Raw genomic sequence first — 26,729 nt, forward strand, 5'->3', positions numbered from 1 at the left:
AGCTGGGTGGCCAAACCTTTTTCATGGCGGTCAGTTGAGTCATTGAAAGCTGGTGAGAAGCAGCATCAGATGTGTGTTTTTGAAACATAACTTGATACTTGTCTGCGGAATGGACTGGAGAACCTGAGAACAGGAAACCTGATTAGAAACACACTGTCGCTGTAGCCCAGGCAGGACATGATGAGGGCCAGGGTGCAGACAAGAACAAGGAAATCATTAATGTAGTCAGGAGGTAGAATTGCCATAATTTGACCAGTTGCATGAAGGGACTAAGAGGGAAAAGACTCTAACACGAATGATTCTCATGTTTCTGACTTTGGAGCTCAAGGGGAATATGACACATTCATTGAGACAGAAGTTGTGAAAGAAGGAAATTATTTTGGCTGTGGGGTGGGTGTGGTGACATTCCATTGGTACGTGTTTAACTTTGGGATGTTTGTGTAACACAGAAGTTGAAATGACCAGCATGCAGTTATAAATAGAGGTCTAAGAACTGCCAGTAGCCTGGCTTATAAATTAAAATGTATGAGTTGTTAATGAATGAATATTGGTTAAAACTCTGAGGATGGATATGTGAATGCCTTGAGAGAATCCTGAATCACAGACTACAGACTTCAAAATGTGAAAGTGATTTTTTAGTGTGAAAGGATCATTTACTTGTCCATAGCCCATACCATTTAAACACGTCTGTACCAAGCACAGATGTGCTTGGTGGTAAGCTAGGCATTGTGGTTGACAAAAAACTGGAATTTACATAGGATATTTCTCTTAATGGAGACAAATGCATAAAAGTCACTGGAACCATCACATCCTTTAAAATATCAAATCTTCACCTCATTTCACAGAGGAATCACCATTTACTGCATGCCAAGTATTTGCCTGGAGTGAGGTGAATTTCAGTTATCCAGGTGGGTGTAATCTAAATGCAAGGACCAATTTAAGAGCAGAGACTTTTCTCTGGCTAGTAGCAGAAGAGGACATCAGAGAGATGTGGTCCATCTGGCCTGGAAAACTGCAAACGGCCCTCTCATGAACTGCCCATGGGGACCACACGGCAAGGAACTGCAGGCAGCTTCCAGTTGCTGAGAACAGTTCCGGCCAAAAGCTAGCAGGAAAATGAGGGCCTCGTGCTACTTCCGTAAAAAAATGAATTCTGTCCATAGCCTGTGAGCTTTGAAGATCTTGAGTGCCAGATGAAAACTGTAGTCCTTGGCCAGCACAGTCCTGTGAAACCATTAGCAGGGACGCCAACCCCTCAGTGCCTGGATTTCTGATCTACAGAAACTGGAGCGTAACAAATGGGTGTTAAATTGGTGGCAATGTGTTAGATACAGCAGAACGTTAATACATGCATATACCCAATAATTCTCCATGCTGAACTCCAAGGGTTGAAGCAACACACCCTGGCCCCCAATGCTACCCAGCGGAGCAGCAAAGACTACAACCCAGGGGGTGAGCCTGACTCTCCCCAACATTCCCCACAGTCCTTGCAAAGAAACACTGCATCAGCCGTAAGGTAAGCTGTACCCCAGGGCAGAACCACCGCTCAGCATCCTCATCGTAAAGCTATGTTTCACCTCTGAGCTCTGCTACCCTCTGCTCCGAGCTACAACATGGAGCCAGCCTCCTCTTCAGCACCCGTCTGACTCGAGCGAGAGGGGTAAACACTCTTCTCTTGTACCAATTAATCTTTGACCACTGAGACTGCCTAACAGAGGTAGGCAGGGTGAAATTGACTCTTGTTTTGTAGGACTGAGCTGAGACCCCTGATTTATTTCACCTTGTTTGTGAAACAGCAGCTAATGACTGGTTCACTACCCACCTGGACTAAATTCAGGAGAATCACCGGAGAAGACAGCAGGGCCGGAGCCAGCCCACTTCTGTCTTGGCTGTAATTCCTCTTCCCTCAGGTTCAAAAGGCCTGGGGAGCCAGAGAAACATTTACTGTGCTCCTATTAAAAGGTGTTAATGTCTTAATGACTGTGCACAAGCAGGTTTATATTTCAGTGCTTCCTATACCCCAGATAAACCCAATAAATACTTCCATCATGCCAGTAACAATGCAATACTAAGAATCTCTGGTCCTGAAATTCCTGATGCATGAGGAATGAATACAGCAACATCTTATGGAAATATTGTAAAGATCATACATGATAATGGACAGGAAAGTGCACTAAAAACTAGGGTGAGAGTAGGCTCAAGGCAGTTGTCTATAAAAAGCAAAAAAAAAATCTAAGTATTTGAAACTATAAGAACATAGAAACTGTGGAAGATGAATGGTCAGAAGTTTATTCTATTTCCTATGCATTAAATCTCTCTCTCTCTTTTTTTCCACTGAAATGAGATGTTCCATTTTAACATCTTTAATCCATCCTAACATCATCTTGAGAAACTCAGTTTACATGTTTCACTACTTTTGGCCACCTGATGCAAAGAGCCAAGTTACTGGAAAAGAACCTGATGCTGGGAAAGATTGAAGCAAAAGGAGAAGAGGGAGGCAGAGGATGAGATGGTTAGATAGCATCACTAACTCAATGGACTTGAATCTGAGCAAACTCCAGAAGATACTGGAGGACAGGGAAGCCTGGAGTGCCGCAGTCCATGGGGTCTCAAAGAGTCAGACAGAACTTGGCCACTGAACAACAAATTCTCAATTATATCCAGTCCCATGCTCCTAATCTCTTACAGAAAAAGGTCGTGTCAATTACAGCTGCTGAGCCCGCACCTTTCTTACAGCTGAATTGTCCTGCCTGGTATAAATGGAGTTATATTGCTACCAGCTCTACCAGAACCATACACTAGGCTATAGAGAACTGCCACATGAGATGCTGAAATTGGTAGGGGAGAGAAATGGAATTTTTCAGCTCCTTAAAGGGGAATTATCCTCAATGGAGAATGAGAAAGAAAGAAGAAAAATTACAGAGGGAGTGTTACAGAGTTACTTACAACACATTTTTATGCAATGGACAACAGCAAGCAATTTGTCAGCATTGAGCAGCATTATGGTTTTCCAGAGCTATGAAAAGGTTATGCAAACAGTAACCCAAAAGGAATAGAAATACATTAGAATTTATAGGCCTAAATTGCTCACTATGTAAATGAAGCCTTCAAATATATATGGTTTATGGAAATTAATGTCTTATATTTATTACCCAGCTCCAAGATTAAAATTGGAACCACACTGATTAGGTAACATTACAAATCAATTCCCATAGAGAGAAATAATAATAATACATCAAAGTACAAATGCTCTGATTAAACAAGTTGATATATAAGAAGAAAAACATATGTGTGCTTTTCTTGACTGCTGTTTCTGAATGCTAGTTAGTTTTCTCCCCATTCTTCCCAAAACAATGGGCTGAAAGTAAACAGACAAGTTGGTTATGACACTTGCTATTTCAGTCAACACACAAGAAGGAAAGGAGAGAGAGAGAAAGAGCTGGGCTCTTTTCCTGCAAGTTAAATAGCAAATCATGCGAAGCCTGTATTGCTAAATGCGGCAACACTTCAAGTGCTACAATCAATGTAGCATTTAGACAAAGAGAAGACTGGGAAGCAGCAGTGCATTACTGGACCATTCTTTACTTCAAGTCTCTCCAATTCCTTTAGCCCTTCCAGACAGGACAGGAGAGTTATAAAGTATTGATAGAAGAAGAACATAAAAGGATTGACACATTCAATATTTAATTCAGTCAGATACACTAATGACCTGTGAAAACTATTAGAATCCAGGTTGTCCAAAAGCAATCGAACAGTTTATTCTTCAGTAGGGAAAAAAAAAAGATTTTATTTTAAAAGTGACAGAATGAAAAAAAAATTTAAATCTCAGTGCACTTCACAGTGCCATGGGAGAAAGGAGAAATTTCTAAAAATTCGTTTTCAAGGCTTTCCATGGGAGGCTGTGCTGTGCTTAGCCACTCAGTCTTGGCCAAACACAGAAGGATCACCAGAAGCTCCTCTTGTCCACAGGGATTCTCCAGACAAGAATACTGGAGTTGGTTGCCATGCCTCCTCCAGGGGATCTTCCCAGGAATTGAACCAGGGTCTTCCACATTGCAGGTGGATTCTTTACCATCTGAGTTACCAGGGAAGTCCACAAAAACTGGAGTGGGTAGCTTATCCCTTGTCCAGAGGAACTTCCCAACCCAGGAATCGAACCGGGGTGTCCAGCATCGCAGGCAGATTCTTTACCAGCTGAGCTACCCAGAAAGCCCCATGAGAGGTTATGTGAGCACAATGCTTGCAGAAGTACTATTTATCTAAATGATTTGGGAATAGGTTTCCTTTTATGAATAGGTAAACTGTCCCTGTTAGAGAAAGGACCAATAGATAAAACACACGCTAAAACAGACAAATATTTTAATTGACAATAGTGATTTTCTTCATCATTTTGCTTGGGCTCAGATCTACCCCAAATATCTCATTTATAAAACAAATCATAGTTGCTCACAAGCTAGTGGTTGGAGAAGTTTTTCCACTTCATTAAAGAAGGATGTGGCCTTGCCTGGTGGCTCAGGCAGTAAAGAATCTGTCTTCAATGCAGGAGACCCGGGTTCAATCCCTGGGTTGAGAAGATCCCCTGGAGAAGGGAATGGCCTGGAGAATTCTAGGGACAGAGGAGCTTGGCGGGCTACAGTGCATGGCATCATAAAGAGTTGGACATGACTGAGCAATTCATACGTATATGAATCACTTTTCTGTACTCCTGAAACTAACACAATATCATAAATCAACCATAGTTCAGTTTTTTAAATTAATTTTAAAAAGGAAAGCAGCATGAAAGGAAAAGGGCCTTTCTTACGAAAGGAACACTGAAAACCAAGACACAAAAGGGGAAGGCATATATGTTAAGTTGCTTTTCAGTTGGCTGGAGCATAAGGGACATAAAGGAAACACATGGGAAGAAACATTTTAATTTTAACAGCCATGTAAGGGTTACATGGGAGATTTCAAATATTTGGTGTGTAAGAACTTAATTTTATTATTAATTAGAAAATATGAAAGATTTTGGAACCAGAGATCACCAAGTTGAAGATAATCTTTGGGAAGAGTAATTTTGCAGCTATGGATGAGATGGTGAGGCTTAGAGGACAAGGAGAGAGAGAATGAAATGGGACCAGAGAGAAAGTAATTACAACAGTTCCTGAAATACTGTGCTGATCTCAACTAGGTCCACAGGTAGATAAAGAAGGGATCCTTATCATTGCCTCCAGGGAGGTGGTGGCTGGGCCAAAAACAGTCACCCTACATCTTCACTTTTCTTTTCAATAGCCTAGCCCTAGAGAATACCTTATAGTTTGCAGCAAGGAAATGGGATGGGCTAGCAGGGTGTGTAAGAAGAAGCAAGAAGCAGAGAGATACTTCTCCAGACTAAGGTGTTCCCCCAGACTATTCGGAAGAGGGACAAAAGTCTGTCTGTGGCTCACAGAGCTGTGGGACCCGGGTCCCCAGAGAGGGCTGGCAGCAAAGTCCAAGACAACCACTTAGGCACCAGTGTCTCCAGCCTCCTAAGAGTCTTTCCTCCCGTGCGTGGAGGGAAGGACCTAACAGCGCCATGCAAACAGGGAAGAGATCTCTCTCACCACATAGATACCTAATAATTGGAGGCTCCCTCCAGCATCCCTTCATTACAGATGCCTCGGAATTGTGTATGGCGTGACCCATGGGAGCAGGATGAGCGAAATCCCAGGCATACTAACCTTGAATTTCTTATCAATACATCAGGGACAGGACTCAAGCCAGATATTAAATTGGTTCAAAGAAAATTAAAAGTGTTCAATTTCTTATCCACCTGGATTTGTGAACTGAAACTCATATACTCTAAATGTCTACATATTTTTGTATTCTGGGCATATGCATAGCACATGCTAAGCAGGCTATACTCAATAAACAGGTGTGCATAAATCTAAGTGAATGAAATTTAAGATAAATCAAATTTGCAGATACATTTGCCCTACAGTATGTAATAACAGAAATGTTTGTATGTATTTTTACTACTGATAATTGCCTACTTTTTTCTCCAAATATCTGGCTTGTCTTGAAAATCAAATTACCAAACTGCATACAAATAAAATCCTTTTGGCTCATCTGAAAGTTCCTGAATTTGTTTTCTTTTTTTAACTCAAAGTAAGCCTAATACTTTAGTTCATCAATTTTAAATCCAAGGAGATAATAATTGGTGGTATTTACTTTTTAACTGTGGTAAAATAGAACAATCCTGCAAAAATGAAATTTAATTATGGCTTTAATAGCAACAAATATCTAGTTTAAGATTACACCATCAGGACTGAGCACATTTGCTGGAAGAACCTACCCCCAAATTTGTGTTTATTTATTTTACCTATCAGAGTCAACCCACATATTCATTCCTATGCACTAGAAAGGAATAGAAACAACTCAAGTGTCTGTTGGGGCAAGAATGCATAAAGAAGAATACACATGGAATGCTATTCAGTCATGAGAAAGAAGGAACTCCTGCCATTTGTGACAACGTAGATGAACTGAAAGACTTCGTGCTACTAGGTCATGGAAGAACCTAGCTGTCCATCAGCAGACGAATGGAAGAGGAAGTTGTGTACATATACACAAGGGAATATTACTCAGCTATAAAAAAGAACATATCTGAGTCAGCTCTAACGAGGTGGATGAAACTGAAGCCTATTACACAGAAGTCAGTCAGAAAGAGAAATACCAATACAGTATATTAACTGATACGTATGGAATTTAGAAAGACGGTAACAATGGCCCTATATGCAAGACAGCAAAAGAGACACAGATGTAAAGAACAGACTTTTGGACTCTGTGGGAGAAGGCGAGGGTGGGATGATTTGAGAGAATAGCACTGAAGCATGTATATTACCATATGTGAAAGAGATGACCAACACAAGTTTGATGTATGGAGCAGGACACTCAAAGCGGGTGCTCTGGGACAACCCGGAGGGATGGGGTGGGGAGGACGGTGGGAGGGGGGCTCAGGATGGGGGACACTTGTGCACCCATGGCTGATTCATGTCCGTGTAAGTGAAATAAGCCAGAGAGGGAAAGACAAATACTGTATTAGGAGAACAGATTTCAGGCACACTAATCACCAAAATGTGGCAATTATGTGAGGAGATGATATATTAATAAACTTCATAATAATCACAGATATATATATATATATGCCACATTATCATGTGGTACACTTGAAATATATATATATATATTTACATATATATATTTAATAAATAGAATTATTCAAAAGTTTCTTTCCCTATACAACAAGGATAACAAATGGGAAGAAGGGAGGGATGGAGGGAGAGACAGAGGAAAAAGGAAGTTAAAAATAATAATAATAATATCAACAAACAGCACACACACAAAAAAACCAGTTCACAAAAAAGGGATTTATAAATGGTTCATAAAGACATGAAATGAGCTTCAGCATTATCAGTAAGCAGGAGAATTAAAAATAAAATGATAAGATACCACTTTTCTTCAAGTAAACAGGCAGGACAGTGTAATGCTACATGCAGAGACATCAGAGTGGTTCTTCCTGAGTCTGAATTCCAGCTTCATAGCTGATTAGCCTCCAAATCCTGCACAAATTACTTAGCCTCTCCCGGTCTATTTTCTCATTTGTATAATGGAGATCGTAACTACTTCACAAGGTTGTCATGGCCATTAAATTAGTTAGTATGTGTAATGTGCGTAAAACAGTACCTAATCAATAGTTAATGCTCTTAACATGTTTGGAAAGAAATAAAACTCATGTCAGGAAGGGCATGGAGAAATGAATCATTCTTCAGTTATTTTCTGAACACCTCCTATGTGCTGGCCCCTATCAGGGTGCTCAGGATACAGGGCAGAATTCTCTTAGGAAGTACGCTTTCTACTGGATGGAAAGAGAGGAAAACATGCACATAAAAATAAGTAACCTAGCTAGACCATTTCAAGTCCAGTGTATTAATATTCCTGTGGGGAAATTGAGGCATGTTGACATGAAAGAGAGTGATGGAGGAGAGGTGGGGGTCAGGAAACGTGCCTTAGGGAGGTCACATTTCAGTTAAGATCCACGGGATACAAAGGAAGCAGCTTAACCTCACATAGAGGGAAAGCAGTGCAAGTGATGAAACAGCAAGCGTCTTTCAGATTCTTCTGAGAGTTTCTTGGGCTGCTTTCCTGACTGTAGCCTGTTAAGAAGGCCATTCAGCACTTATCTGTCATACTATTCATACCCTATGACTCCAGGTCTGTATTCCACTGAAACACTGCACAAAAATACATGGATAGAGAGGTTCTTAATAGAACAAAATCAGAAACAACACATCAATGGAAAGACAAGTTGTGATATGTCTGTAATATGCAATACTCTTCAGCAGCAGAAAAAGTACAAGAACACTGACTTAAATCAGAAACCACTCAGCTTCGGAAAGAAAAAGGATTAGAAGAATCTATTCCTATAGGAAGCAGGCTGACAAAAGTTCAGAACTCTAGGTGCCTGCAGCTTAGGGAACTGAAATGCTAGCCATTGCATGATCTCAACAATCGTGGCAGAAAGTAAGAGAAAAATGTACTGAATGAGCACTTAAGTGCCCAGAATCTATCAGAACCCCAGGAACCCCAAAACTCAAAAAAGTTCCTTTTTTTTGTCCACAAAAGCTCCTTTCAACAGGGAATTGCCCAGATGGCCCACTGGGAAGTTAGTTAAGGGTTGGGCATGTGTTCAGGGTTCCATGAGCAAAAGTGGGCACAAAATACTCACGGGAGATGCCCAGAGGCACTAACGCTAGCATACTCAGTTGCTCTGTCGTGTCCGACTCTTTGTGGCCCCACAGACTGTAGCCCACCAGGCTCCTCTGTCCATAGGACTCTCCAGGCAAGAATACTGGAAGGGGATGCCATTACCTACTCCAGTTGAGGCTAGAGGAATAACCAAATCCCTTTCAGTGGGAAAAGCCAAGATTCAAATACTAAAAATCCCAGCTGAAATTCCACAATGAGGGTAAGGTCAAAATTGTAGTAAACGTGACAAAGCTGGCTGATTACAGTTGCAATGACCAAAAAATTCATGAAGGTGGCCCAGACCAGTTTAAATTGCCATGAACTGAGCCAATCTCACCATACAGGAAGTTGAAGCCTAATGAGATTGCCTCAAAAACAACAAATGGGGTGGTTGAGCCTACAGCTGAAGTTTCCCTTCATTATGAGATAAACCAAGGAAGAAGGGGAGGTCACCCAAGAATGATAGAATTCACTTCCCTTATTCCACCTTCAGTCCAGCGTGTGACTATATTCCTACAGCCCCCTCAGGTGAACTCAAGGCCATGAAGCACATGTACATCTTCCTCCTCCCTGCTAGAGCCCCTGCTCCATCGTCCCCTGAAAGCACACAGCTCACGCTGTGATCACATAGGGAGTCTTAGAGGAAGCAGGCTGTGTGCTGTGTGCGCCACGTCACTTCAGCCGTGTCTGACTCTTTGCAACCCTATGAACCACAACCCACCAGGCTACTCCATCCATGGGATTCTCCAGGCAAGAATACTGGAGCGGGCTGCCATGTCCTTCTCCAGGGAATCCTCCCAACCCAGGGATCAAACATGACTCTTAGACCTCCTGCATTGGCAGGCAGGATCCTATCACTTAGCGCCACCTGCCAAGCCCCTTGCAAAAACTCCAAGCACAGCTTTCTACTATAACCCAATCAAGAAGTCATCATCAGGGCCTGACTTGCCAGAAAGGAATTTTTCAATGAGTATGGAACTATGTCCAGGTCTCCCATGGGTGAAGGTTAGGAGACAGTGCTTCAACAACTTCATTAAGCAGACACATGCCAGTGAAAGAACTCTGGGAAATGGAAGAGGAGAAAGCGCATCCATCAAGTCCTTGACAGGGTGATGGAAAGAAGTCAAGGTCTTGTCAGTCGAATTCCATACTGACTTTCTTAGCAGAAGATTAGCATGCTCCTGGAGGCATCAGCTAAGAATGTCCACCCCCCCCCCCCCAACCCGAGCCTGTTATGAGGTGGGGAGTGCTCGCTTCGGCATCACATATACTGTTATGAGGTGGGGATACATACACTTTGCACTGGGTAAAAAACCACGGAGAGGAAATTGTCTGCCCCCTGCCAAAAGTCGGCCAAAGCTTCCTGCTGGCCTTTTGTCACAGGGTGAAGTTGTGCAGTCTTGGTTCCCTTTGACTTATCTTGTGTACAGTCTTAGAAGCCCACACTCTCATCCCCCAATGTGGTGGATTTCTAAGTCGTAGACCAGCTCTTGGAAGCATCTGCCAGCCGATCAATATGCTGAGAAGCTCTGCAAAACAGGCAATAGCCATCACAGCATGTCCAATTTCTCTGTTTTCCCTTTTACATCTGTTAAAGGTCAGAGACTATATTTATCACAACCAAATAGACCTGGATATTGAAAACATATCTTCGCCGGTATATTGTTTTGAAGTGGGGGTGGGGTGTGGGAAGGCTTCCTTCTGGTTTCTGAAAAGTTCACATTAAATGAAAGCACATTGCACTTTCATATGCTTCTTTCTATCAAAAGATTCCAAAGTACTTAAACAACTTTAATTAAGTTCTCCAGCATCTCTCAGGAACAAATCAATATTTTTCATACTCCTTGTTACAGGCTAGGGAAATAAAACCCAGCACTACCAACACCCTCCCTGAGCTCACATTTAACATTCTTTCCTTGAAATACAGAAAATTCCTCTTGAATATATTTAATTATGATGAAGTAAAATTTTCCTCCTAATGTACAAGTCTCTCCTCTGTTGGGGACAAGGAGAAAATAAAAGGAAGCCCCAAATAAGAATCTGAGAATATGTGATTTTTTTGGAGGCCTGGATATTAAAAGCGGCTTCCCTGGTGGCTCAGTTGGTAAAGAATCTGCCTACAATGCAGGCAACCTAGGTTTGATCCCTGGGTCGGGAAGATCCCTTGGAGAAGGAAATGGCAACCACTCTAGTATTCTTGCCTGGAGAATTCCATGGACAGAGGAGCCTGGTGGGCTACAGTCCATGGGGTCACAAAGAGTCTAACACGACTGACTGACTAACTTTTCACTTTGGACATTAAAAGCAAAAAGAAAATATATTTTCATCTCTCAGGCAATATAGGAGAAAATCTCATTTTTTTTCAGCCTGGAAACAAAAGAAATACAGACATATTTTCAGAGCCCTAAAAAATAAAAAATATTCTAGATTTGCAAAAGCATCTGAATCAACTCTTCACCTCAAAAGTGTCACCAGCATGATCCAGAAACTGTTCTGTAAACAGACTTGTGGCTGACAAGAGGGAGAGGGGGTGGGGGAAGGAGGGGGTGGGGGAAGGAGTGGGTGGGGACTTCTGAGTTAGCAGATAGTTTGTATCCTCTATTATATATAAAATGGATAAATAAGGAGCTACAATATAACACAGGGAACTATATTCAATATCCTGTGATAAACCATAATGGAACAGAATATGAAACATATATATGTATAACTGGATCACTTTGCTGTACAACAGAAATTAGCACAACATTGTAAATCAACTATACTTCAATAAAATAATTTAAAAAAGAAAGGAAACTGTTCTCTATAAACTTGTGGAAGACTGTGGTGGGTACTATCTTTTCCTTACATTCTCTTTGTAGGATAATCAGGTTTCTCTTTAATTTCTTTCGATTAAAGACTGACATTCTCCACACTCAAATCGTTTAACTGTCCGCTGGGGAGAGACTGGGCTCCTGCAGCAACCGGTGGGTGTTGGGCTGTCCACAGGATGACAGGAGGACAGGAAAAGGCTGGTCTGCCCTCCCAGAGGTGACACCATGGGAAACTGGGAAAAAAACAATCTAAGAGAAAAAAAGGCAAGTTAACTACTCACATTTGTGCACCTGGGGGCTGCTGTTTGTAGGGAACAAATTGCTATAATAATAGCTACACTTCCACCCTTTCCTGGGTTCACCTTGGAGATGGTTTTAAGCTCCTAAGATGAGAGGCTTTTTCTATTAAAGTGAAAACTTTGAGTGCCTACAAGTCTCCCTTAATGGCGTTTGGAAAGAGAGGCCTGCATTTCCTGCCCTGGGAAGCTCCGAGTCCGAGAGCATCTCAGCTGAGCTGCTTCTAGACTTGTATTCAAGCAGCAACTTCACTGCCCAATGCAGGAGCCGCCAACTCCCCACGCACAGCATGAAGCAAAGGGCAGTGACAGCCTCTGCTGCTATTGCTGCTAAGCCACTTCAGTCGTGTCCGACTCTGTGCAACCCCGTCCCTGGGATTCTCCAGGCAAGAACACTGGAGTGGGCTGCCATTTCCTTCTCCAATGCATAAAAGTGAAAAGTGAAAGTGAAGTCGCTCAGTCATGTCTGACTCTTCTTGACCCCATGGACCGCAGCCCACCAGGCTCCTCCGTCCATGGGATTTCCCAGGCAAGAGTACTGGAGTGGGGTGCCATTGCCTTCTCCGATGACAGCCTCTAGGCAAGATAAATTGGCCTTTCAGGCCTCTAGCCATTTTGCTCCTTAGTAATCTCTTCTCAGACCCTTTATGCCAAAATCCTTGAAAGTAGTTTTGGTGGATCTTGCTGATCAGGAGAGTGTTGCCATTTTTCCTCTCTGTTTCCATGCATTTCCAGGGAAAATAACCTTCCCAGAAAGAGGATTGGTTTTTGATCCAGGGAACACATATGTAATAGGATGAGTTGATAGAAAGGTCCAACCAATGGCAACATCTTTCCCTATCATCACCTCCAAGATAAAGAAATCAACATTGTGTTTCTAAAGATTCATTTAGGAAGACCTCACATAGGATAATCATACACCCTGGTTTATGCCTCTTTTCCTGGTGTGGTTTTTATTCATGCTCTCTTTTACCTTTGGAGGTGTCCTGGTTTAGAGAAGGATGAAATATGTAAAGTCTGGGAAGGAAACAGTTGTGCATGTATGCTCAGTTATGCCTGACTCTTTTAGACCCATGGACTGTAGCCCTCTAGGCTCCTCTGTCCATGGAATTCTCAGACAAGAATGCTGGAGTGAGTTGCCATTTCCTTCTCTAGTGGATCTTCCTGACCCAGGGAACGAACCCACGTCTCTTGTGTCTTCTGAACTGGCAGACAGATTATTCACCACTGCACGACCTGAGAAGCAGAAGGAAAGAGAGTTGTGGCCAATTCCTTCACTGAACCCTGGGCCTCCCTGGTGTGTCTTCTGGGGTTGGATTCCAGATGCTAAAGACCTGAGCTACATCATGATCCCTGCACCCCAGCCGGCAGCATAACACATCTGCCTATGGTGCATGGATCATGTGGCCTTGAGATGTGTGCATATCAGAGCCGACCACAAGAAAAGCTAGAGAGCATTTCTTCAGTTGACAGACACTCACCTAAGCTACCTTTCTCCAAAATTATTACTGAGTTTGATTTCTTTCCCCCAAGCATGACTAGCGTGGGCATAAACTCAGAACTAATTTGATTTAGAAAAATTAAACAATGCAGCATTTCTTACAGCTAGGTGCAGAGAGAGAAATTCAGGCCTGCCCTGCAAGCACCTAGGAAATTCTGTTTGCATCACTAAAGTAACTGGTACACATGTGGGAGCTGAGTCTAGGACCAACCGGTTGAATCGGGAGGTTTTATCCCCTTCAGTGAGCACATGAGGTCAGAGTTCTCAGTGGCCTGGATTCCCTAAGGGCTGAGTGTGCCCAGTGGGAAGGAGTGGAGGGAATTGCTCACAGAGGTGCTATTAGAGCATTCATTTATTCAGTGGATTCCACGGCTACTTATAAATAAGCACCACTAACTCTTCCATGGCTGTGTTATTATAACTTCCTCTCTTGCCTATCGACTCCATAGGCTATGCCCAGCTCTGTGGTACAAGTACACATTATTTCACCTGTGGGATAAATATTTAAGCAGGAGAGGCTTTTAGTTGAGGTAAAACAGGACATCACTACAGACACGGAGCCAGGGATTCATATCTGAGACAAAAACACTGAAACACAGGAACAACTGAAGTCACAATAATTAAAAGAAAACAAGTATTCAGGATTAAAAGATCAAAGAGGGCCATGGTGGGAAATTTGTTGTTGCTGAGTTGCTAAGTTGTGTCTGACTCTTTGCGACCCCATGGACTGCAGTGCACCAGGCTTCCCTGTCCTTCACTATCTCCAGGAGTTTGCTCAAATTCACATCCATTGAATCAGTGATGCTATCTAACCATCTCATCCTCTGCTACCCCCTTCTCCTTTTGCTTCAATCTTTGCCAGCATCAGGGTTTTTTCTAATGAGTCAGCTCTTCACATCAGGTGGTCAAAATATTAGAGCTTCAGCTTCATCATCAGCCCTTCCAATGAATACTCAGGATTGATTTCTTTAGGATTGACTTATTTGATCTCCTTGCAGTCCAAGGGACTCTCAAGAGTCTTCTCTAGCACCACAGTTCGACAGCATCAATTTTTTGGTGCTCAGCCTTCTTTGTAATCCAACTCTCAGATCCTTACATGACTACTGGAAAAACCATAGCTTTTACTATATGACCTTTCAGGAGATTTAGGAGATTACAGATTTAAATATTAAGCTATTTAGTTAATTAATCATTGCTCCACCTATTTCTCAAAGGAACATAAGAATTTTAAGGTGTAAGCAGAGTAGGATAATTAAGGAGGCAGACTGAGAGAATGCATACCCACCTCATATATGATGTTTCATATATGCTAACAGTAAGGAAGCAGGTGGGGTGTGGCTACTGTATGTGACTTCAGGACTTGATACGTTAAAAAAGGTCTCAAGGAAGGATTCCTTGGAGGAACACAGTTGTGCAAATTAGGATATTGGAAGGCTTAAGTTAAGCCAAGGTTTATGAGTAAATGAACCTATGAAAGATTTTAATGTCCTAACTGCTATTTCCCACTGGAGCATCCAAAATGAGAGTGCATAATAATTTGAAGTCATGAATGACAATGAGCCATAAGTTATCCACAGACAGTGGAGACAACTGGAATTCCCGGGGCATCATGGGCTGCTGGTCCTAAACAGCTTTGAGATGGGATGGGATCTGGGATGGACTTTGAAGTGTGGTAGGAGATGGGTGGAGGAGCAATGAACCTCAAGCTCATTCCCATGCTCACCTCTAGCCATCATGACCAACAGCAACTAACGCTAATGTGCTTTTTATCCAAACGGGTATTCCGCTGGGTACCTCTGAGTGACTATATAATAATAATAACAGTACTAATCACTATCAGAATTAGCCACAGTCTAGACCTTGAAAGGACACAATGATAAGCATCTACACCCGGATAGGTCCTCCCATTTGTGGTGAGAGCCTTCAGAATTAGTCCTGGGTGACTGCCCAGGAGAAAATTGAATAAGTCCACTATCTCATTTACGTTGGCCACCAAGGAGCTATCAAGTGAAGGTGACCTTCCTCCATGATCAACTTTGACTAGACCCAAACTAATGACCTTGCAGCAGAAGGCATATCTACAGACTAGCTTCTCTCTGACAGGTACAGGGTTGACTTAAGCCTTGCAGCTGTTGCATTAAAGAATTATTTGTGCTGCTACTGAAATCCCCCCAGCTGCCCCCTTCCCAAAATAATTATCAGTTACAGCACAGATATTAAAATGGCACCTTAAAAATTAAAATACAATTCTTTAAAAAAAAAAGACCATATAAATGTAGAATTATTTGCTATATATGTTTCAAATTACCAAGAGACCTTATTTTATTTCTGTCACAGCAGAAAGTGCTTCATCAGGAGGAATCCATGTGGAGAGCCAACCACGTCCTAGTTATTTTGTATTTAATATGCTTGAGATGTTTAATTATTTTTGATTAATTCACCATTAAACTGCCCAAAGATGTGGATATGTTTTGCACTGAGAGGCTTGTCAGCATGTGAGCTACACAGACACAGACTTAACGGAATCGACAGAAAAGCCCAGCATTGAGTGAGGGTCAAAACAGATGCAGATTCAAACCTTGGCTCTATGCCAGTTATGTCAATGTTGGCAGCAAACATCCCTGAACTGTGGTTTCACCATTTATAAAATGAATCTGACTTCACAGGGTATCATGAGAACTAAATAAGAAAAATGAATGTAAAGCATTTTTGGACTTATGACTCATTTGGTATAAAAAACTTTATGCAGTAAGTCCCTTACATACAAATGAGTTCCATTCCGAAAGCACATTCGTAAGTCCAATTTGTAAGTCTAACGAAGTCGGTCTAAGTACCCAAAGAACGGCTATAGAGTATCATATTATAATAGGTTTATAATGTGTTCACATCTTCGAAAGTTCCTAACTTGCAGGGTCATCTGTAGGAGACTTACTGTAAACACAAATCTCAGTTAAACAGAGCTGGGGGACCAGAAGGGAGAGCTCACAGGCCCTGCAAAGAGAGCTGAGCTAGACAGGAAAAGGAAAGACACCTCTTCTTTCCAGGCAAGGACTCAGCCACTGACAAACCATGGACTCTGTATATACTGGAGCCGTCCCCTTCAGCTTCCTTTCCCCCTCTATTAAAATGTTCTCCTTCCTTTGCTATGCAGGGATTTGCATGTGGCTCCCCAAGGTTGCAGACATCGAACTGTAATTTTCCACTGATCCCAAATAAACCCAATTTTACAGGCAGTCTATTTATTTTAGGTCAACACTAGGCAAGCACTCAGTAAAAGGTAATTATTACTATTCTGTAGGAATGCTAACCATCTACTATGCACAAAAGTAAAACACACATCATCATTGGCTTGCTTTGCCTGACAGTAGTAGGCAGATTTCTAGGAATGAGCCCCAGTCCCAACTCAGATAAATCTGAAAGAAATGAAGCTGGGGAGAGATTTCACCATTGCATCTTAGCCCGCATTTTGTCTTGTCTCTTCCCAGCACCCCCAAAGAACACTGAATTTCAAACAGGTGTCCTTAGTACACACTGAGCACTCTGGCACCCCATCTATTTCCCATACAGCCTAAGTAGACTACTGGCACCGCTACAACCTTCATGGTAGCTTCTTCTAACACTTATTGAGGGACCCCTGACCCTCAATTGGAGAAGTTAAAAGGTGGAGCAACTCCCAGAAAGTCAGAGAGAGAAAGGAGCTTGGAGGTCATGTAGTACCCTCTTTTATAAACAGGAAAACTGAGCCCTGAAAGATTAAATAACTTGCTCGAGGCCATATGATTAGATAGAGACAGAAGCAGAAAACAGACTCAAAAGACTCCCAACTCCACTTTACTGTCCTCACCAGATTTCCTCAGCTGCTGTGGCTCACTAATGTGTTTCAATCTGGCAACTTCTTAAATGAGAGGAACTACTTAAAATTTCTTGCGGGGACATCTTGGAGGGGCGGGGTGGTGGTAACTGAGACAGTAGAATAGGAATTAGAGCAAAGAAATCTTTATCTTTGCTGCCAGTGTGTAAGTGTCTCCAGGAAGAAGAGAAAAGAGATTACAATTATTAAGTCTTCACATTCTTCAGGCTGCACCAATCTAGGTCTAAAACCTGCGGAAAGGAAGTGTCCTGTCCCTCCATAATGGTAAACCCAGGTGCCCTCAAAAATCCCACACCCTAAAGCAGTTTTGGACATCTGATAGGGATATCTCACTCTACCATATGAACATCTTCACTGTTGTGATGGCCATCATTTTCCTCTTCTCTTTAGTTTTTTTTTTATTTTTTATTTTTTATTATTATTATTTTTCTGGCTGCACCATGCGGCATACAGGATCATAGTTTCCCTGACCAGGGATCAAACCTGTGCTCCCTGCAATGGAAATGCAGAGTCTTAACCACTAACCTCCCAGGGAATTCCCTCTTCCTTAGGTACTGGAAACGTTCTTTTACAACCACTAGCTTAGCTAACTAGAGAAGGCAATGGCACCCCACTCCAGTACGCTTGCCTGGAAAATCCCACGAACGGAGGAGCCTGGTAGGCTGCAGTCCATGGGGTCGCTAGGAGTCGGACACGACTGAGCGACTTCACTTTCCCTTTTCACTTTCATGCATTGGAGAAGGCAATGGCAACCCACTCCAGTGTTCTTGCCTGGAGAATCCCAGGGACGGGGGAGCCTGGTGGGCTACTGATGAGGTCACACAGGGTCGGACATGACTGAAGCAACTTAGCAGGAGGAGCAGCAGCAGTAGCAGCTTAGCTAACATGATGCAGACTGTGAAGCCAGCACAGCATGACATCTTTCTGATGTTTCCACGTAAGATGGGTGTGCCTTACCAATCAAGCTGCTATGTTTTTTTTTTACATCACATCATGCTCCAGTAGAAATCCAGAAAGAGGAAATGCTGTTCATTTGCACAAGGACTTAGTCACAACAAAGCAGGTCTTCTCCTCTCAGAATTGATCCAGTGAAACTAGGCTTTCCTTTGTTCACTGCAGTCCATCTCCTGAGGCTCAGAAACGGATAGACAGTGAATGGTCCTGAAATCACACCTGTCCTCCGACACTCCCATAGTGTCTTTAAACAAAAATAGTCATTGAAGCACCTCCCTTGCCTCGGAATGTGTTATCATTGCCCTGCCCCAACCCTGTTGCCAAAGTTTGGACAGAAATTGAAAGTGAAAGTTGCTCAGTCATGTCCAACTCTTTGCGACCCCATGGACTATACAGTCCATGGAATTCTCCAGGCCAGTATACTGGGGTGGGTAGCCTTTCCCTTCCCCAGGGGATCTTCCCAACCCAGGCATCGAACCCAGGTCTCACACATTGCAGGCGGATTCTTTACCAGCTGTCACCAGGGAAGCCCAGTGAAAGTGAAAGTCGCTCAGTTGTGTCCAACTCTTTGTGTCTGTCTTCAGCCAGAAAGGTCTGGGACCTCCCTGGTGGTCCAGTGGCTGAGTCCATGCTCCCAAGGCTCGGGGCCCAGGTTTGATTCCTGGTCAGGGACCTAACTCCTGTATGCCATGTCACACACACGCACGCACACACACACACAGTCCTGCAGCAGGACTGCCCCATAAGACATATCCAAACGCTAACCTGAATGTTCAGGCTCATGTTTACACAAACTTTAACTCAAGTGATCTTTTTTTTAAAAAAGAAAAAAAACTGGGTTTCTACTATTATTTTTTTTTCTTTTACTATTATTTTAAAATTGAAGTATAGTTGATTTTCAATGTTGTGTTAGTTTCAGGTATATGGCAAAATGATTCAATTATTCATACATATATATCTATTTTTTTTATAATGTTGTTCCTTATAGGTTATTACAAAATATTGAGCATGGTTCTCTAATTCTCATGATTTTTACAAAACTGTTACAAGTAGGAAGTATTGCTTCTCTGTGCCAGATGCCAGCTCAAAGTCCCAGAACCAGTCTTGGGAATTAGAGCTAGGAGTTGACCCTCTGTCTGAGGTCACAGGGGCTTCCCAGGTGGGGCAGAGGTAAAGAATCCACCTGCCAATGCAGAAGATGTAAGAGATGCAGATTCAATCCTTGGGTGGGAAGGTCCCCAGGAGTAGGGCATGGCAACCCATTCCAGTATTCTTGCCTGGAGACCCCAATGGACAGAGGAGCCTGGTGGGTTATAGTCCATAGGATTGCCAAGAGTCAGACACGACTGAAATGAGCATCCAAGCTGAGCTCATGCTCCTGGCACCGGGTTTCCCACAAAACTTGGGAAAGACCCCATTTTCCACCTCCAAGCACAGTCCTCTACTCTGCACCAGTCAGTTCTGCCCAGTCTCCTTTCCCAGCTTTCTTATTTAAGATGTTTTGTGTGTGATTTTTTTTTCATATTCTTTCTGTGGATGAACTCACTGTGGTATTTTATCCTACCCCCAGGTACCTCTGTGACCTACCTGAGTCACTTTAGAATCTCTAATGTGCTCTTACAATCCAGTAACTGATGTCTACAGGCTGGCTTATTACGTGTTAAAGATAAGCACTTTTCAAAGAAAAACACAAGCACACCATATTTCTGATTAAAACTAATGGTGGATTAGGTACAAGGAAGGAACGCTCTTAGATATCCTGACAGTGACTAATAGAAGTTTGCATGTTTATGTATCTTCTACTGAATTACATATGCTGTACTGCAGACACAGATGGAAAACAATGTAATTTATCTCTTATTTTCTTTAATGCTTTGACCCATAAAAATAGGTCAATCATGAAAAGGCCTTCTTGAAATGACAACCTCGCAATCAAACTTCCATACAGACACTCAAATGTAATTCAGCATCCAAAGGGAAAAACAGACCCTTCAACTCTGATTTAGCCTGAAGTCACTACAGACACTCAAATATGCTTGTCCAGAAAATCCCAGGGACAGAGGAGCCTGGCAGGCCACAGTCCATGGGGCTGCCAAGAGACAGACATGACTGAGTACTCATTCATGACCTGCAGACTTGTCCACCATACTGGGAGGACCCTCGTATATTTTCCACAAGCACAGGCTATCAATTATCATGAAAACTGCATGCAAGACAGTTCCTGACAAGTCAACCTCTCAATATTTGAACTTCAGGAATAGAGCGTCCAAAAATTGATGCCATTATGGATGATCCCTCTGGACAACAGATACTTGTGAAAGACAATAGCAGCTACCACTTGTCTTCTATGCTCCCCATCAGAAAAATGCCAGGTTTCTCAACATCCTGGAAGAGGCGATAGCCTAGATTAATTTAGTTGCTACCTCCTTGCGTACCTTGGGGCACGTAAGACATCATAAACTGTCCTCACAGGGGTCAGAGACCCCGAGTGCCAAGTGGGAGGGGAAGCTTGAACTGAGGCACGTGTCCCTGACTCATTTGTCATGCCTGTTACACAACTGCTCACCTTGACCTTCAATCACTAGGGAAATAATATATTTTTTTAGGGTTCTGATATTTTATTTAAAAATTTTCTTTCTGAGCTTCCTAACCTCTCACCAGAATCGTTAAGCACTTCGTCAGTGTCACCACTTTTTACTACCTGGTGGAGTTATTTATTTATAAGGCCTTATTTATAAAAATTACTGTGATTTTATTATGATGAAGTGGAAAGAATTCATGGAAAGCATTTGAAAAATACTGAAAGGATAGAATAGAAATGTGTAATCATTCACAATTTAACCACACCTCAGTATATTCCTCAGAGTTTTCTAAAGTGGTTTCTTTTCTTTATTTCTTTCTTTTTGTTTTTTGGCCATGCTGCATGGCTTGCAGGATCCTAGTTTCCAGAACAGGGATTGAACCTAGGCCCTTGGCACTGAAAGCACAGAATCCTAACTATTGGACCACCAGGGAATTTCAGATCACTAGGGAAATGATATCCGCAGCAATGGCAGGTACACCCATCCAAAGTGCTTTTTGAAACATTAGTTAATTTAACCCTTACTGTATTATTTCATTGTGTCTCCTCTGATTTTCCTATCTTCTTCTGCAGCACAAGCCTTAAGTACACATCACTCAACTCTGTTTCACCTAAAAAGATAAACATCTACCTCCTGACCTCAATCAAGCTTTGTTCTCCTTTGCTGACATTCTTCCTGTTCCAGTTTTGCTAACATTTTTTTTTTTTTTTTGGTTCTAGATATAAATTGTCCAAAAGAATGGCCATTAAGTTTTTACTATGTAATTTTCTTACACACTTTAAGTACTTACACATTTCTTACACACTTCAAGTACTCACATTTCTTACACATTCTTACACATTTCAAGTACTCAGTCGTGAAACAGCCACATGTTTGCTGATGGCTACTGTAGAGAATAATGCAGATCGAGAAAGAGAGGATCCCCTGGAGAAGGGAATGGCAACCCACTCCAGTATTCTTGCCTGGAGAATTCTATGGACAGAGAAGTCTGGTGCGCTACCGTCCATGTGGTCGCAAAGAGTCAGACATGACTGAGTGACTTTTACACACACACATACAGAACATTTCCATCAACTCAGAAAGTTTTATTGAACAATGTTCCTCTACAGGGAAGGTCCAGTTTTTGTTGAGGTGGTGCTTGTTTTGTTTTCCCAATCTATCACAGATTCTTTTTGATCTGTACTCTATTCAGAAATTTCTCTTCAGGCTACAGTGGGATGACAGGAATGATATTTACTCTTCGGTCTTAAACAACTAGAACACTGGAAAAACACATGAAATATATTTTGAGATATTAGGCACTGGAAAAGAGGCAGAACAGAAGCTGACCTCTGAAAAATACAAAATGAAGTGACGTGAGTTCTATGACTGACCCAACTTATGCCCAGCGGCAGTTTCTAAGCCTACACTAAAAGAAATGATACAGAAATTTCTTCAGATGAAAGGAAAATAATATTAGATATAAATTTGGATCTACTCAAAGAAACAGAGCTCCAGAAATATAGGTTAATATAAAAATAAAATCCTCAAAACTTTAAATCTCTTTGAAAGGTAACTGACCACTTAAATGAAAATAACAATAGATCATGGGATTTATATATGTGTATATTAAAACATAGAGCACATAGAAGTTCACAATTTTAAGGTTTTTTATTATACATGAAGTGGCATAATTTTACTTGAAAATAGACTGTGATAAGTTCAAGATATATATTGCAAACACTAGAGCAACCACTAAAAATAAATAGAGATATAGCAAATAAGACCAGAAAAAGGAAATAAGAAAGATAATAGTAGAAAGTCAATGAAATAGAAAACACAGGGACAATAATGATATCAATTAAACCATAAGTTGTTTTTTTAAGAAACTGAAAACAAGAGCCAGACAAACCAAGAAAAAAGGGATAAGATGAATAATCAAAAATAAGTATACAAGAGAGAGACCATCAATAAGATCCCCAAAATATTCAAAATATGTTTTATAAAATATAGTAAGGGACTCATAATAACTTTATGAAAAAACAGACATAATTGATGATGAGTGTCAGAGGAGAAGGGGACAAAAGAGAATGAGATGGTTGTAGGGCGTCACTGACTCGATGAACATGAGTTTGAGCAAGCTCTGTCAGATGGTGATGGACAGGAAAGCCTGGCGTGCTGCAGTCCATGGGGTCACAAAGAGTCAGACATGCCTGAGTGACAGAACTGAACTGAACTGAAAATTCTGAAAAATCAGTTCAGTTCAGCTCAGTTCAGTCGCTCAGTCGTATCTGACTCTTTGCAACCCCATGAACTGCAGCACGCCAGTCCTCCCTGTCCATCACCAACTCCTGGAGTTTACTCAAACTCATGTCCACTGAGTTGGTGATGCCATCCAACGATCTCATCCTCTATTGTCCCCTTCTCCTCCCACCTTCAATCTTTCCCAGCATCAGGGTCTATTCAGATGAGTCAGCTCTTTGCATCAGGCGGGCAAAGTATTGGAGTTTCAGTTTCAGCATCAGTCCTTCCAATGAATATTCAGGACTGATCTCCTTTAGGATGGACTGGTTGACTCTCCTTGCAGTCCAAGGGACTCTCAAGAGTCTTCTCCAACACCATAGTTCAAAAGCATCAATTCTTCAGTGCTCAGCTTACTTTATAATCCAACTCTCACATCCATACATGACTACTAGAAAAACCATAGCTTTGACTAGATGGACCTTTGTTGGCAAAGTAATGTCTCTGCTTTTTAATATGCTGTCTAGGTTGGTCATAACTTTTCTTCCAAGGAACAAGTGTCTCTTAAAAATCACAAACTGCTAAAGCTCATGAAATAAGAAATATGAATAGTCTTAGTCTTAAAAGCTAAAATCATAAGCTGAAAAATTCCACAGAGAAAACTCCAGACTCTAAATTGTAATTAACATTTAAGGAAAAAAATAATACCAATTACACCAAAACTCTTCCAGAACACAGAAGAAAATAAACACTCCACAACTGATTTTATGAGGCATGAAGTACATCAATTTCAAAAAAAAGGCAAAGATATACAATAAGAGAAACTACAAACCAATATCCCTCACAAACATAGATGCAAAAATTCATGACATACTTTTGGCAAATGAAATCCAGAAATATCTGCATCATCACCATCCAGGGTTAATCCCAGGAATGCAAAGTTGTTTTGATATTTGAAAACCAGCCAAGCAACTCACTATGTTGACAATCAAAAAAGAACAACCACGTGATGATTTCAAGGAAAAGCACTGGACAAAATTCAATATCCATTCACAATAATATTTCTCAGTAAACCTGGAATAGGAGGAAATGTCCTCAATCTGATTATGGCCATCTATGGTAAAAGCCATAGCTAACATAATTACTGGTGAAAGGTTGAATGCTTTCTCTCTAGATGGAGACTGAGGCAAGAATATTCCATCTTATCATCAGTTTTATTCAACATTATCCTTGAGGTCTCAGTGAAAAGAGAAAGAAACACAAAAGACACACAGATTGAAAAGGAAGAAATAAAACTTTCTTTATTTGCCAATGACGTGACTGAGTACAAAGAATTCCAATGAATCTACCAAAAAGAAACTAGAGAAGATAAGTGATTTTATCAATTTTGTAGGATAAAAGGTCAATGTACAAAATACATTGTGTGCTCTATGCAGTGAAATAAGTGTATTGATCACATACTTTGCTGGTGCAGCAATGTCAAATTATTATAAACGTTTCTATCACTTATTCTCAAATTTTATACTTCTCTCATCATGGATTGGCAACAAAAAGTTCATGAACTGGGACCAGCCCACAGACCACTATCCATATGACACTCAGACATTTATTAATTAAGAGAAACTTCCATACATGTACCACATATATGTCATACACCGTGCTGAACACAGTCTCCCACATGAACAAGGGTCGATTCCTAGGACCAGATCTCCAGTATAATAAGCAACATAAGACCAGTACACACATAATCATTATTTTTAAGAATATGTTTACAGCCATAAGTGATACGAAGTGGTTTGCATTTGAAGAATGGCAGAAAGGAAATGAAAGAGTTGTTCTGATCACAAAAATCTTAATAGTTGAAGATGTATTTGAATTTGCCATAGACAAGTGACAACAGAGAAACCCAAACCCGCCCACATAACAGTGAGCTTGCAGTGAGACCCTGATGCCTCCTGTTTGTTTCTAGGAAATGGCTTTCTACAAAAGCTTCTGGGATTTGGAGGGGTAAAGAACAGACATTAAATCCCCCACTTCTAACATCCTCCCAATACTCCAAACCCACTGATACTTCTGATTTTCCAATCAGTTTGATATTCATGGCTAAAAGCCTAAGTAATGTTTTTATACAGATTGTGACCCGTGTACCTAGAATCATAGGGTGTTAGAAAGGGAAGATCCTTAGAGATAAGATGACAACATTTTGCAAATATGGCAACAGGAGATGGACATTTTTTCCTAGGCCACATGGGTTTGCAGGAATCGGGAGATGTTAGATGCAGCTCTGACGCTAAGTCCAGGGCTCTTTGCCTTATGCCATGTTGCCTGTCCAGACACCAGAGGAAGGAACACCGTCAAATATAGCTGATGTCGCTGGACACAATTAACAGACCCAACTGAGTGATGCCCGTAACAGACTGACAGCTGTAACCTAAACACAGGGGCATATCTGGACATGAACGAAGGGCTGAGGACAAGTTCCCTAGGTATCTACATATATGAGCTTAGAAGAAGCCTTCTGGCGGGGGCGGGGAATGACCAAAGGAAGAGAACAGTGGAGGTATATTCAATATTCATCCATGTTCAACCATCACTGAAAGGAGCAAAATCCCAGGATCACTAAGACAATCCAGTTCTTATTAACTGGCGCTCACAACCCCAGAAAAGTAAAAGCTACAAGATGAATGTCAGGAGAATATCTGAGTGACACTGAGAGTAGTATTGTCCATGAGCATGACATCGGCTAGACAGACAGTGATGGGACAACCTTCACAGCTGATCCCTTGGCTCCATCAACATCAGGGGTACCTATAGTTTTAACATAAATACCACGAAATAAGGATCCGATTACCATATCCAACCAGCAAATGGGTGCCAAAGCACAATAAAACGAACTGAAAAATAATCCCAGGAACCTTCAACAGATACACAGTAGCATATCCCTATTTAAATAGAAAAATCAAGTCTGAATATAGGATAGATTTTCTTTTAATGGACTTTGGAAATTCCCATTGTCTCGGAGCTCATTTTCACCATCTCCTCTCCCCTTTTTGTGGACCCAGAATATCACACCGCTTTACTTCCCGGTTCACATATCGAAACTGACCTTTTTTAAATTAAAGCTGTTTTTCTTTTTTAGAGTAGTGCTTCTTACATGTTAGTATGCACTGGAATCACATGAAGCTCACATTAAGTTGAACCAGGTTGCTGTGATCAGCCACACAGTCTCAGACGCAGTGTGTCTGGGGTGGGCTCTAAGTACTGGCAGTTCCAACAGATCTCCAGATGCTGGAAGCTGTGGCTGATGCTTCCGGGTTGGGATACCAGACTTGGCAGAGAACCACTGTTTCACAGCTCTCCTCAACCTCCAACCTCTCGACACAGCTTTTCACATTATGAAACCTGATAACAGCATACAGCTCTGATGTCTGCCTCCCCCCCTATAATCCAGGCAAGGCGCTGAATGAGGGTTCAATAAGTATTTGTTGTATAAGTAAACCAACAGATGAATGAATCACCAAGTTGGGAATGAATGAATAAATGAATAAAAGCATTTGCTTTTTTGTTTTCTTCAAAACCACTTAGAGTAACCCTAAACACAACGAAATGAATCACAGAAACACAACCAAGATGACTCTATCCCAGAACAAAGAGATTGTTCTAAAGATAAATTTCCATTATGCCTTCCAAACCATAGAGAGCACATTCCCAGCACATCTCAGATGTTCA

The 26,729-nt window shown here is 41.6% G+C and overlaps 1 long non-coding RNA gene across 2 annotated transcripts in view; it reads right to left on the bottom strand.

Moving 5' to 3' along the window:
• LOC139032581 (uncharacterized) overlaps positions 1 to 26,729 on the bottom strand; it is a 246,407-nt gene that overhangs the window by 213,765 nt on the left and 5,913 nt on the right. The gene's annotated exons all lie outside the window — the stretch shown is intronic.

The sequence above is a fragment of the Odocoileus virginianus genome, chromosome 32 (assembly GCF_023699985.2).
Source record: "Odocoileus virginianus isolate 20LAN1187 ecotype Illinois chromosome 32, Ovbor_1.2, whole genome shotgun sequence".
In the NCBI taxonomy this organism is placed as follows: domain Eukaryota; kingdom Metazoa; phylum Chordata; class Mammalia; order Artiodactyla; family Cervidae; genus Odocoileus; species Odocoileus virginianus.